The sequence below is a fragment of the Poecilia reticulata genome, chromosome 18 (assembly GCF_904066995.2).
Source record: "Poecilia reticulata chromosome 18, P_reticulata-male-v2, whole genome shotgun sequence".
NCBI classification, from domain to species: domain Eukaryota; kingdom Metazoa; phylum Chordata; class Actinopteri; order Cyprinodontiformes; family Poeciliidae; genus Poecilia; species Poecilia reticulata.
The window spans coordinates 20510050-20524836 of NC_088847.1; the positions used below are offsets into that span (position 1 = coordinate 20510050).

The window sequence follows — 14787 nt, forward strand, 5'->3', positions numbered from 1 at the left end:
AGCACCATTCATTTCCATTGGTGCTGATTGGCTGAACCCCCAGGAGCAGAAACAAGAAAGACTGTCTATGCTAGCTTCTGTGGTAATGTTAAGATTGTTTGCACTGGGTGAATTAGAGCAAACTGGGCTCCTCTGATTCTGCAGAAATGCACCACTCAGTCAGAAACAACCAATCAGATCCAGGAGGAGGGTCTTAGCGCTGTCAGTCACTCTCCTGCTCACCCCCTCACACTTGCTCTTTGCTAAGCTACAGCTTGTTAACCACAACACAGCCTGCAACCAATGCTAATACTAGTTAGCATAGCAACCGATGACGGTGGATAAATGGCTTTCCTGGAATGATAAATTGTTTTTCCACCATTATTACATTAAGCGGCATACACAAGGTTGATTGACAGCGCCAAGACACTCCTCTTGGCTTCTGATTGGCTGTTTTAGACCAGGAGCGATGCCTTTCATCAGACAGCAATGGCAGCTCAGGGAGGAGATGGAGACAATCAATCTTTACACAGACTTTCTCTTCTCATATTATACTGTCACAACATGGTAACAATTTTAAGCAAATCTGGAAAAACAGATTTTTGCAAAAATTACATACTGCAGCTTTAAAACAATCTTTAGTAATGTAATTAAAGTTTTCAGCCTATCCAAGCACTTTATTTTTGTTATTTTTTCTCTCATAAGTTTAGCAAAATCGAGTATTTCAGTGACTTTTTTAACCTCAACCTGAACCCTAAAGTGTCCATAAATAAAAACACATGTGGAAAAAATTATAGAGAGAGAAAAAAAAAGGTACAAAACACATAGGTAAAATGATAACCTACACCCATCCCCGCTGTCTGTGTGGAGTTTCTGTGAACTCGGGCCTAAACAACAAACAGCATGAAATATTCAGTGAATTTTTCAACATGTGCTCCTTCCCATTTTGCACGTGTAGAAGTGCAGAAAGAAATGTTGGGAGAGAGAAAGACGGATGCAGAAGGAAGGAGGAGGAGGAGGAGGAGGAGGAGGGGGGGAAGGAGTCAATGAGGGCAAAGGTAGAGCGAGCAGCAGGAGAAGGAGGGAGAGAGAGAGAGAACACAGCTGACTGTTCCAAGCTACTCCCCTTAGCAACAGCCCCGGCTCTGCTGTCGTCTGATTGGCCGGCCCTGAAAAGTCCCGTCGGCCAATCAGGGGTCTCCTTACAATCCTGCATTGTGGATTTGATTCTCACCATGGCAACACTAGCCTGATCCTAGCTCTCTGAGGCCTGTGCTTCTCCACGCACGCTGTACTGTACATACAGTACAAAGCAGAGCAAAGCCGACGAGCTCAACCAGCGAAGCTCCACAGATAAAAAAACACAACTTCACATGACAGAGGCTGCAGCTCTGCTCACATCTGAACAAACCGCTACCAGCTGTGAGGCCCTCAAGGTGGCAGGAAGAAGAGGTTAACTCAATGAATTCACAGCGAGAGGAACTAGAAAATGTATCTTTTATTTCCGCCTCCGACGTGAACGGGGCTCGTCCTCTCTGAAATCGCTCCGAAAGCGTTTACCTCCGGCTTCTTTCACCTTCGGGGAAATAATTGCAATTTAATTTGTCTGTAAAAGGTCATGCTGCCATTTTCCTTCTTCTTTTTTTTTTTTTTGAATATGGTGACATTTCGGTGATTTTCTCCTCATGTGGAATATGAGCCTTTGGTTGGAGGAATCACTGCCATAAATTAAAGTAAGCGCAAATCACGTCACTTATGTTTCAATAGTAATGAGAAAAAACCCGACATTCCTCATATACCTCGAGTAATAACCGTTGCACTGTATTTACAGAAAAATCAAAACTAAAAGATGATCAATTAGCTGTTATTTAACAACAGAAGTTCCTACTTATGCATAAGTTGTATTGATTGCAACGGATGACGCAAGAAGGCGGATAAAATGCGACATTACCGGTCAGACTGCAGGTGGAAGTGGCACAAAACAGATTTTTTGGGGTCTGGACAAAAAAAAAAATCTCCCACTCCCCTAACAGCCCAGACTTTATGGCAGTTGTTAGTCTTTCAGCAGGCAGCAACAGGTGGGGGAAGGGACTACACCAATTTACTCCATTCTCCTTACAACTAGAGATATCCAAGCCATCCATACACTTTGTCTACCTTTATAAAACTGCTCCTTTAAACTATTTTCACTAAACTGTTCCATACTAAAGCTTTAAAGGAGCGCCTCTGAAAGCTGCCTCCAGCCGCTCGTAGACTACAAACCTACAAATCATTTGGTTTGAATTTCTGGCTGAAATCCAGTGACTTATTCCGTCAACTTGGTCCAGTGCATGAAACTGAAAGAAATTATACATCTGAAATGATGCACAGTGACTGCCCCCCGCTGGTTTTCACTTTAAATCTTCAAGCGAGCTGGTACCAGAGACCATCCATCATCGCTACATCAAACCCTTGCGTTCTGAAGCCGGCTTACTTAAGACAACCTTTACAACGTCTTTGTCTCTGAGCATCCGAGCGACGTAGCGACTGAACTGTGGCGAGACGTCAGTCCCCACCACACATTCCTGCAAACCTTTTGGGAAACACACAAAAATGGATAAAAGGGACCCAAGTCCCAGTTTCAAGTGAGCATGTTTACATAAGAGTTATGTTTTCGTTAGGACTGAAGTCAATAATTACCAGCAGGCAACAAAAAACCCGGTTCCTATTCACACCTGCTCTCTGGTCGGTTCGATTCAATTCAGATTCAAAAATACTTTATTGATCTCAAAGAGAAATTAAATGCTACTCATTTTAATTCAGTTCTTCATTGAGTTACAGTATAGTGACGGCTGTTGGCAGGAAAGATCTCTTGTAGAGGTCTGTGTCACGGCACATTTGAAGAAGCCTCTGACTGAAGACACTCCGTTTTCCCAAGACCGTCTCATGAAGAGGATGGTCAGGGTTGTCCAGTCCATAATTTTCTTGATTTTATGAAGAATCCCTCTTTGCATCATCCACATTCGTCCCCGGGACAGAACCGGCTTTCTTTACCAGATCGTCGAGTCTCTTTAGGTCAGAGGTGCATAAAGTTCTTCCACCAAGAACAGAAATATGAATCTACAGTATCTACTGGTAAAGCAGCTGCCTTTTGTGGGCAGTAGCATTCGTGTGGCATATTCAGTATTGGCAGTTAGCATAAAGATGGGCAATTTAAGTCTTAATGATTTCAGCCATACTTGATTATTTCCTAAAGCTATTGACCCCTTATTACTTTCAGTGACAAAAGCGTTTTCAAGCCTTCCTCTAACATCTGAATCATCTCTATCCGTTTTGAATTCCAGCTACCGTCATGAACTAAGTTAACAGTTTAGGATAAAATTGTTGGGATGTAGAAAGATTCCTTGAAGGGGCGAGTCGTCCGTGCGGTACTGCACAAACATCTGGAACAAACACTCAGGCGTCGGTAGAAAAGATAACTGGCTGTTTCGCCTTTGTTCTGCCAGCAAGGCCACATTTGTAAAAGCTGTGAGCAAGACGAGACCGAATCAAAGGTATGAAGAACAGGGGGAAGAGAGAGACGGCGGTGGGGGGCAGGAAGACAAAGAGCGAGCTAGTGGAGAGGTGGAGAGATAGAGCGTGAGACAAGCCGGCTCCTGGAGGGGAGGCGATGAACAGCAGCTCCTCTGCACACAGACGCGTGATGAATGGGTCTGCTGCCTGAAAAGCCGGAGCAGGGAAGTGTGTCTGCTCTGCTCGTCCCACTCTGTGGACGTATGTGGGCTCCGACAAAATGATCCGTCTGGGCCACGACCACACTGGAGGGAAGGTTAGGATCCCTTCACCCACCACGAACCAAAGCCTACCCACAATCCCCACGAACAGGGGCTCGGGGTCAGCTGTCAGACCCAACAGCGGGTAATTAAAAGAAATTACAGAGCTTTGTTTGGAGTTTGACGCCAGGCAATGTATGTATCTAACCGACTACAATTAGTCGGCCAATTACCTCAGGGCCTAATTACATTGGGCCTCCATAGGAAGGCAGTGGAAGAGGCAATAATAGGTTTTAGGATGGCTTGTGTTTATATAAGTGATCAATAATTAGCATGATCCCTCTCAAAGGTCAACACCTCACATGAAAGGCTGGTTTGCCAATGGAGACTTCTGTTGATATTTAGATAATTGGTCCAACAGCAGCTAATTGTTATTTTCTATTAGCAGGGGAAGAGGCCGTGCAATTTCTGAGGCAACTGATTTAAAATGCAACACGTCACACATTGGTTGGAATATATTTTTATCATCTACACGGCAAAACACACTAAATCATACATGTGTTTGTTTAGTTTCTAGTACAAATATCTTAATATGTTTGGACAAAACTAGCAAGTAACTTTTCAGCAAGATATACCAGCTTGTTTTATGTAAATAATTATTGAATATGCTACTTCCACTGGCAGATTTTTCCACTTAACATGTCATGTTATCATGACAAAAACACAAAAGTCTAGGTAAGACTTTGTGATTTTACAGTGTAAAGTTACTGAACGAAATAGATAAATACATCACATACAAATCGGATTATTTCCTAAAAATCTAAGCTATTTATTAACAGCAAAAAAACTGCTAATGAAAAGCAGTCTGAATGACCTGCTCTGGATGACGGCTACTGATGTAAACTAAAAAAAGGATGACGATGTGTGATCTCATCCGTTTAGTCATAACCCTAATCCTTTCGCTGTAGGTCAGGAACGGAGCGTAGACCAGTGAATCAACAGTTCATCCTTCTGACTCGGCTTCTTACTTTACCACAGCGTGTTTCCTGTATTGCTGCTACTAAAGCTCTGATCTGAGGTCTCAGATCCCAGTGGAGTTTGATCACCTCAGCTTGAAAGACACTTATACAGCACGTAGGGGCCTACATGGGTAGGAACAGCAAGAAAATCAGATTGTGGGCTATATTATGGCTCTCATGGTCATTGTTTTTATGCAACTACAACCTGCAGTCTGTGTGGATAAAGTCACGCTGCTGTTTTCCTCAATTATTCCTGCTAAACTGTTCAAGCTCTGTCAGGTTGGGTGTGGATCGGCTGGGAACAGAGTTCTGCCACCAATTCTCCATCTAGTTGAGGTCTGGGCTTTGACTGGGCCACCCTAGAACATCCACCTTCCTGTCTCCTAACCGTTCTAGACGGCAACACAATACGGGACATGATTTAATCCACCCTGATCGTTCACAGGACAACCAACCGAGCCGCTCATGTAGCACGACACCATGAAATTATGAAACTAGAAATAAAACAGTAGCAAGTAAATTCAACTCCTCACACGGTTCACAACAAGATGGCAAAGGAGACATGTATGTCACAGATAAACAACAACCCGATAATATTTTTTCTGCACAAATTTCCATCCATCCATCCATCCATCCATCCATCCATCCATTTTCTTACACCCTTGTCCCTTAATGGGGTCGGGAGGGTTGCTGGTGCCCATCTCCAGCTAACGTTCGGGGCGAGAGGCAGGGTACACCCTGGACAGGTCGCCAGTCTGTCGCAGGGCAACACAGAGACACACAGGACAAACAATCATGCAAACACTCACACCTAGGGGCAATTTGGAGAAGCCAATAAACCTGACAGTCATGTTTTTGGACTGTGGGAGGAAACCGGAGTACCCGGAGAAAACCCACGCATGCACAGGGAGAACATGCAAACTCCATGCAGAAAGACCGGGTCCGGGAATCGAACCCAGAACCTTCTTGCTGCAAGGCAACAGCTCTACCAACTGCGCCACTGTGCAGCCCTTGCACAAATTTCATAGAGCATAATTATTCCCACATTGCACTGACAGGTTTTCTGCTGGGAATGGGCCTCCAAGCTGCAGCATGCAACTTTTACAAAAAAATGTTATGTTCTTCCATGTCTGTTAAAACTGTCACCATGACAGCATAATATAAGATCATCTGTGGAGAAATCAAGATCCTCCCCCTCCTCCAAGAGCTACTATTGCCATCTGAAGAAATGCATCAAAAACAACCAATCAGAGCCAGGAGGAAGGTTTTAATGCTGTCCATCATGCCTGTGTAGATGCTGCTCAATGTGAGCTGGATTGACGGCGTGAAGACCCTCTTCCTCGCTCTGATTGGTTGTTTCTGACTGAGGGTTGTACTTCTGCAGACGGCAATACTGGCTTTGGAGTGGAGCTCAATTTTCTTCACAGATCATCTGTTTTGTATTATGATGTCATGACGTCATAATAATGTTAAATATATAAAGAATGTTTTTTTTATAAGCGTTGCATACTGCAGCTTTAATGCAACAGAAAGGAAAGGTGAAGCAGGTGTTCAGCAGCTGCAACTTTCAGGAAGCTTCACAACTGTTTGGTCTAAATTCACAGAATGTATAGAAATGTAAAATCTTAGGCGACCTCAGAATCACAGAACATAATCTACATTCTACGGGTTAATGGCTGTGTGTGTGTGTGTGTCACGTTGCAGCTCGGAGCAGAGGCCACGGCAGCTGTAGCTCTTCTAATCAAGTTTGCTACAATAACAGCGGCGGCAGCCGGCTTTCCAGGAATAAACTCTTCCCACTGAGCGTCCGCTCTCAGCGAGAGGATCTTATGCACAAAACGGCAGCGGCACCAAGCATGACCCACCTTTTTTTTTTTTTTGCACGGGGTTTTGAAAAATGCATGGGAACAAAGAGATACATAATGCATGTGCAGATGCCCTGACAACCTTATTAACGCTCTCTCGACTCGACGTTCACACTCCGGCCTTGTTCTCAGAGACACGTCGGTTATCATGGGTTTTGGATCCACTGACGCGCCGCTCCCCTCTGCAGATCCGTGGATGTTTTTATTGTTGACCTGCCAGCAGGTAAGTCAGTGGGTGAATAATGTCTCGAGTGTCTGGCCTCCTAACTGACATGCCGTAAAGACCTCTTAGAAACATAATGGCTCACTTCCACTGTTAAAACTCAGCGACCCGTGTCACCTGTCAGCTCATCAGGTTTGAATGTGTTTGCTAAGGCATCATGTGGTTAGAGGCAGATGTGAAAGCCTCACCTAGTCGCAGCTTGAATATTTCTCTACTTCTTTATTAATTCCTTTAAAGTAGACAATTTCTTCTTAAATAGTTGCGATTAACACTTTCACACTTGCCATGTTTAGTCATTTTAAATCGAACTCCAGTTTGTTTAGCTAGAAAGTCTGTTTTTTTCGGGGAGGTGTAAATGCGCAATTAAACTCTAAATGCCGAGATCTCAGTTTGGTTGAAGTGAACTCTAGCCCAGTTTGAATGCATATGCGAATGCAGAGCAGACCAAAGATCGCTCCAACAGCAGGAAGCAGACTGTAGCGCAGGGCATTCTGGGTAAATACACTAACACATTTGTTTTGGTTGTAACGAAGTTCCTCGTGGCCTTTTGCCAAAGACAAAGAGGAATCCTACAACTGCTACAATCTGATGCTGCTCCATTTTTGTTCAAGTTTTGTTAAGAAGAAGTTGCACTCTGTATCTTCTTCAGAAGTTCTTGTGTTGTTTCTGTCGGCGGTTCCTGGTGCAGCGCCACCACAGGTGAGGACGGGGAAGATGTTTTTCAAAGGGTTTGGATTGTTAACCAGCTGAGAACGAAACAAATGTTGAAATTTTGGTCCCCCGGTCGAACAAAGTCTACCGGATTATCAGTTGTGAAAACTCTTTTAATGTTCCTCTTTGGGCACCGGAATCTTTTTTCTACTCAATTTCCTTTTCTTTAACCAACTAAAACTTATAAAAGAATGAGTCATGTCGCCTCTTCAATAAATAACCAATTGTTTAAGGAATAAATCATTGCTGTGTCAGCGCAACAGAAATGAGCAATGATCCACGTTTAACTTGGATCTTTCTAAAGCCTGGTGGCAATGACTAGGTCCGTCCACCAGTGAGCCAACGTGTTTTTGAGTTCAGAAAAGATGACAGGAAATTAGAAAATGTGACTATCTGCTTGATGCTACCTGATTTCTATTTGGTGTCATCTGGCATCAGGTAATTGTATGTCAAGACAACCAGTCCTGATGAACACCCAGAATGTGACATCACACATTCTGGTGATGCAGACTCAGGTGTTATCTCCGTTTGGTGAGCTTTACTCACTACATCGTCCATCAGACGCTCCGTCCATCATAACCGGAAGTTGCTCCGGTTATGATGCTGGACCTGCTCGATCCAGACATGCCAGCAATAAGATTTGAGTGTTTACTAAATCACAGCCAAATCAAACCATTCCTTCTGGATGCTTATCAGACAGGGCGGTACATGAGAGAAACAAAAGACATGGCCCGCAATTCTAGCCAATCAAACGATAGCATGTCAAAATAAAATGCATCATGTGTGATCGACTGGATCCTTTTCTTTCTCTGCCGCCTATCCCATCACCCTTCGCTGGCCTCTCGCACACAAAGGCAGGGGGTGGGGGGGCGAGGCGAAGGAGCACAAAGGACTGGGAGCTGTGGGCAAGCCCTGGGGAAAGGGAGGGGGTAGGTGTGGGGGTAACATGGGGTCAAAGGGGGGCCAGGGGTGCAGGGAGAAACCTGAGAGGCAGAAAGCCAGAACAGGAGCTTTGGGAGGGGAGCGATGGAGGGAGGAGGGGGGGTTCAGGGGTGAGAGAGTCCAGCACGACGAAGGCTGGATTTGTTCAAGAAAGGGATTCGGTTGGGGAGAAGCTGGGATTTGATGAGATTTGCACTTTTTCCTCAGAACAGAGAAGCAGATCCTCCGACCACTAAAGCCTGCGTAAGCCCGTTTCAGACACTTTCAGTTTCAATGTTTTCTATCCTCTTTTTGCTTAAAAACCAAATCGGCTGCTAGACTTTCTCCCACACATAAAACCAAATGTGTGAATAGTCTCGGCCACGAAAGGATCTTCAGAGAAAGGGCAAAAATGAAAACGTGGCTGCAAGGAGTGAGTGAATTATGAAACATATTGGCCAATAAAAAGACATTCTCGTCGTCCTGTTCTTATAGCTACGGGGAAAATAAAACCAAGGTCGAACGTCATTATGTCCTCATGGACATAAAAGTAACAAGACATATTTTCTCAGATCCCAGTTTCCATGGCAGCTCGTCTATAGAGCGCAACAAACGCGCAGAGAATCGACGCTAATGCAGCAACGTGTTCATCATAAAAGACCGTCGTAGCAGATTGTGTGTCTCTGTGATCAAACTCCTCATGGCGGCCTTCAACGTTTAGGCTTCACGGGTCACTGAGGGTCCACTGACAAGATGGTTTTTATGAAAAGTTGCGTCAGTTTTACTCCAGATGTATCAGGAGGCACTTCCAGCCTTCACTCACTCCACAGATACATTTCCTCCCAAACGTTTTGGAGATCATAAAGACGTCTTTGAGAATGATGACTTATGGGTTTGTGTTCAGTTTGGGCAGCCATTTTGGCTCAGACTGCAGGGGTTTCCAGGTTGTTTTAAAGGCTCTTTCATGAATAAAGGAGCAGCTCCAAGTTGTTCTGATGGACCAGCCGCTCTTGCAAAGGTTCACTGATGCTCTGTTTTCTCCATTTGCGCATAACGGATCTGACTGCGGTCCAGAATCAGAACCACCAAGAATCAGAACCACCAAGAATCAGAACCACCAAGAAGTCTTTGGAGCTCCAAAGAAATCCACAGCTCAGAGATGAACTAAGGTCCTTCCTGCTCCTTTTGCATGAGAAATACAGCAGAAATGATTTATTTCTAAATCCAATTTACAAGTATTTGAATCTGATTCCATTTCACTTTTACTTGTTTTAGTAATCCACATATTTTCAGCAAATTTCAGTCTGTAAAAATTCTAATGGTGTAAACTTGCTCAATTCTGGCTTTGCTTCCTATCCCAGCCAGGTTTCCAGGTTCAATAAAAATTAAAAAAATGTTTTCACAAGATCATGTCATCAGGCTCATTTTAGTAATCTTTGATGCTTCACAACATTTCATGGTTAAATAAAGTTTACCATGACAGAAAAATTATCTAACCCGTCTGCATCGCGCCTTTGAAATCGCTCTCGTGTTGTGCTTCTCTTATTTATTTTACTAAAGCCAGCGTTCCCACAGCGTTTCTGAGCCAGCTGTAGTTTGGGACCATTAAAGGCCTCTAAAAGGCAGACAACCACAGCACACCCTCGAGGCCCTCCAGGAAGTGAATGATGTCAGCTCCACCTCTCCCTTCGCCACTCCTGCCTCGCTGACAAGCGCTGACGATGACGAGGAGGAGAAAGAGGCCGGTGAAGAGGAGTCTCTGTCTCCCTCCGTCCTTCCTGTCCTCCACCTCACCCACTGCTTCCTGCTATCCAGCCTCCAGGCATCCTGACTCAGCTCCCTCCCTCCACCTCTCTTCAAACCAGCTCTGGCTGAGCGCGGCTTTTTGTTTTTTTGTTTTTTCTTTTTACCATCTTCATTCTCAGCCTCTCAGACGGTCTCGTTGGTAAGTACAACAGAAATGAGGGAACAGAGAAAACTAAAAAAGGAGGGAAAATAATATAAAATGTTGAGCTATGAAATCACAAGTTGATTTGAAAGGTAGAGAAAGAGAAGGATGAAAAGCCACCTGCTGGACAAATAAATCAATAACCAATAGCTTCGGAGCGAAACAGGAAACAAACAGCATATTACGGCTTATGCCCTCAAATACAGTTAAAAGGAATGTGGCTTTAACTACCAAGTCCTTCAACGGAGCATGTGCCACTCATCTCTCAAGTCTTAAACCAGAACCCAGTCCAAATAAGCCGTCTGACCAAACTGGAACCAGGTGTGCCACATGGAGTCGTTTTACTTAAAACGAGCCGACATCAAAACGGCAGCGTTAACGGTTCTGCCAAACTCTGGGGAGTCAAGTGTTTAGACACCGTCTGAGATCACCCCAAGCAGAGAGGAAAACCTGCGGTCGGACGCAAACCCACGTTATTTATGGGCACGCTGGACGGACAGCATTTGTTTGACTCAGTGTCTGAAGTCGTGTTCATGCTGACAGAGAGAGTCTGGAAATGTTCTTCGTCATGCCGTTCAGATACAGTGCAGGTCATCCTACACTCGTCTTTAATTCTGTGCCTCTCTGATACACATGCACACATTTTAAAAGTCCCACTTCGCCTCTTTGTCCCTGACATTTTGCCTTTACCCAGAATCTACAACTAGGTATAACTCCAGGAAATGGATTTTGTAGTTTAAGAATACATGCAGTTTTAAGTAACTTATGCTCCAGCATTAATAGACAGCTTGACACTAACCTCCTAAACACGACAAAAAAAAATCATATAGCACAAGAATCGCAATTTATTAACGTTGTTTAAACTGAAAATATACTCCCCTGATTCTGAATTTGAGCAAATTTTTATTGATCTCATGATGCACCACGCAGACTCTTTGTCTGTACCGATGAAAATTCACCTCAGCCGGACGAATGTGTCAAATAAATATAAATTAAACCTTGCATTTCTTTGAGCACTTGAAAGAAACACATTTCAGGACACTCTTACACCATTCACTCATAACAGAGCATTGAACTTTCAATGCCTTCACGCAATTAAACATTTTCTTTACATCTCGATGAATAAAACCGTTAACACCGAGACAAGTCATTCAAATTACTTGAATTGCTTCATTTACATGAATAAAAAGTATTTTTATATGAAAGCCACCTTTACCACCATTTCCCTGTCCAGTTTTTAACCACCAGTCTGGTGGCAACAAAGCCTCACAAGGCTTTACAACAAACCATCTTTTTTCTGTTTCGCCACCGGATTCTTTTCACGCTGCCAAAAAGGAAAACACTCCTAACACCTTTTTTATCATCGACAGTGGGAACAAATGAGATGCACCGTACGAGTTCCCTATAGTTGATATTTTTCATTATTTCTGGAAGAAAATCAGTTCACAACCTAGACGTCCCAAACAGAGAGCGCGAAGCAGACAGCGTGCCGCCACGGATCGAAGCTCATCGTTTTCAGTCCAGCCGTTTGGAGCTGGATGGAAACAAAGAGTTTTTCCGACATACGCTCAATAAACGTGGTAGTATTTATGTTTTAACGTCTTAACTTTTCCAGTAACTTCCTTCGCTGGAGTACTACAGGGAAGGACAACGAAGGAGTTCTTAAAATGTGAAACCACTGCAAAATCTCAAAAACAGAGATTTCACTAAATCTGAGCCACATTTTCTGACTTGTTTTGCTTCCATCTCATTGTCCCCAGTATTTATGTAGTTTAGTAGCTGGCACACTGAAAACGTAATCTTTAAGACGTTCATTATGCATATTTTATGGTTTCGTTGGAATGAGCCCAAAGAATATGAGACTTTCTAAGCATGGCTGCCATTTTATTATAAAAAAAAAAAACGACTGTGTGTGTGTGTGTTTCTGCATCCGTTCGCGTGTGTAATTGATCTGATTTGTGGCCGGCTGTGAATGTATGAAACAAGGCAGCAAAGCTCGTAACAAACCCCCTCAGGTGTGTAAGACTTAGCTGCGTCCTGGGAGACACTGGATTTAGAGGAAACGTGTGTCTTTGTCCCCGAGCGGCGGATCAGAACCGTGAGCGAGAAGAGAGAGGGCGTGTTTGAGACAGATGTCAGAAGGTGTGTGAAAATGAAACGGAGCTGCTGTTAAGTTAGGTGTGTAAGCACCTCAGTGACGGGCTGGGGGTGACAACCCGTTACTGAGAATCAGTACTGACAAATTATTAATATGTGCATGTATACCCACATACAAAATATAAAAAATGGACAAAAATGAACTTGACAAAAAAAAAATTTGTTTTACGAATTGTGGCAAAGTCATGAGTTCAGATATTTTTTTGCTTTATAATTGAAAACACACCTAGAAATGTTATTTTAAAAACTTTGTTTTTTTTATCACTGCATTATGCAGTAGATTAATAACAAGGCTGAGAAATGAAAAAAAGCAATATATGCAATGTTGCATAAGTTAATAGCTTACTAATAATAATTCATTAAATTTTTTTAATATCTTAATTTGTAATAATTCAGTACATCAACACCCCTTCCATTATTTTCACTTAAATAAATATATATTTTTTCATTTATTTTTCAAAAATATTTTGTGAATTTTTTTTCTGTCTTTAGGCATTTCAAAAATTTCATTTTATTGCACTATTTCTTTCTTGTTTTTGCATTTTCCCCTTTTAATTATCATTCAGTTTAAATGTATGCTTATTTAATTATTATTTTTTGGACTACTTTGGATCTTTCTTACATTACTCATCACAGCAATTCATCTCTTGCAGTTACTCTGTATTTTCTGGCAGTATTTGCCCCCCGTATATCTTGAAAGTACTTCAGTAAAAGCAATAAATAAGGAAATAAAAACCTGAAAAAATGTCGAAGGTAAATTGTTTTAAATCTTCTCAAGTTTAAATAAACGGTGAAACATAAACTGAACCCAACGCTGCGCTTCTCTTGATAAAAGGGAACTCGTTACTAAACCAGCAGCGCGGTTAAAGGCAAGTTGGCAGCTTAACAACAAACACAAAGAAGAAGAAGAAAAAAAAACGTTTTATAGAAACGAACCAGTCGGACCAGCTCATGATGTCTAAACAGACTCACAGCAGGTCAGAACGCAGGAAAAATAAATATGTGACAACTTCAAACAGATCAGCCTCTCTGAGTGGCTCAGCAGCTGCTCCCACACGCACACCGATACAGTCCAATTTACAAAACTGGGCCACACCGTGCGCAAATCTAAAGGTTGTGTTGTTTGCCCGACGAGCAATCTGCCGTTCCAACATCCCAACAGAGCTGAACCACGAAGTCAAGCGCGTCTCATTCGTCAGCGCCGACTCGTGAGGGAGGCGGAGATAAGAGGTCAGGAGGTCTTACCTGAGCAGGTACGCTCTGGTCGCTCTGCAGACGGATGCAGGTCAGCCGTCCAGTTCTGCAGCACCAAGAGAAAATAACACACCAGTGAGTTTGATGAGGATCAGCTCAATCTGTCTGCTGCTAGCATGTGGACTACTCAACAAAGAATAACGGACTGTTTGCTTGTCAGCATCCCGACTCTTTTCCTCACACGTTTCCAGACGTAAATTTCCAGCATTTTTCTGTTGGTTTTTGTTTAATTTTTATCTTTTTGCTTCTAAACAGTAAAAACAGAAAAAAAAGCTACCGATTGTCGGTGCAGCACTAAGTTGTGACTGTCATCTTTACAGAGAAGATGCCAAATGTTTGAGCATTTAAATGAACATTTTATGAATGCATAATGTGACAAGCACTCTGCTTGCTTGAGCATCTTTTGCTTTTAATTTCTGTGTGAATTATTTTTTAATTTTTTATTTTTTACAAAATATTAAAATCAGAAAAATCCTATGTGGTTAATAAAAACAAGCTCATTTAAATTTGAAATAAAGTCAAATTAGTGGAAATACAGAAATTAATAAAAACATTTCATTTTAGGTCAATTCTATTTTTATAACACAAGTAACGATTATTTTGCAATAAAAACAAAAGGCAGCTTCTTCCACCTGTCGTTCCATGGAGGATTTTTCCAGCTGCAGGTGTCGAGGTGAATCCCATCCATCTTCCTCCAGCAGTCTGCGGTGATTTCTCATGGCTTCAGTCAGGCGCTGGCGGTTCTTCAAACGCAGCACTGAGACGTCTTCCCATCCTCACTGCGCTGCTGCGAAGAAAGACAGAAGCTCATGAAAATGAACCTTTTCTTCTTAAATGAGTGAAAAGAAGAAAAAAATCATCAAAAAGTTTCTTACAGCAATTCCGTTCATGTTAAACTCACAGTTTTATGACTTTATTGGGTACACCTGTTCAGCGGCTCATTAATGCTGCATGGCAG

The 14787-nt window shown here is 42.7% G+C and overlaps 1 protein-coding gene across 2 annotated transcripts in view; it reads right to left on the reverse strand.

Moving 5' to 3' along the window:
• The window catches only part of kdm6ba (lysine (K)-specific demethylase 6B, a), a 107967-nt gene extending 93351 nt beyond the window's left edge, over positions 1 to 14616 (reverse strand). For both annotated transcript variants that reach the window (XM_008435559.3, XM_017310482.2), the window contains exons 1-2: positions 14462 to 14616; positions 13821 to 13875 (exon numbers count right to left, since the gene is read on the reverse strand). The gene's annotated coding sequence lies outside the window, so the exon portion shown is untranslated. The remainder of the gene's footprint in view (positions 1 to 13820; positions 13876 to 14461) is intronic.
• Between the last annotated feature and the right edge of the window lie 171 nt (positions 14617 to 14787).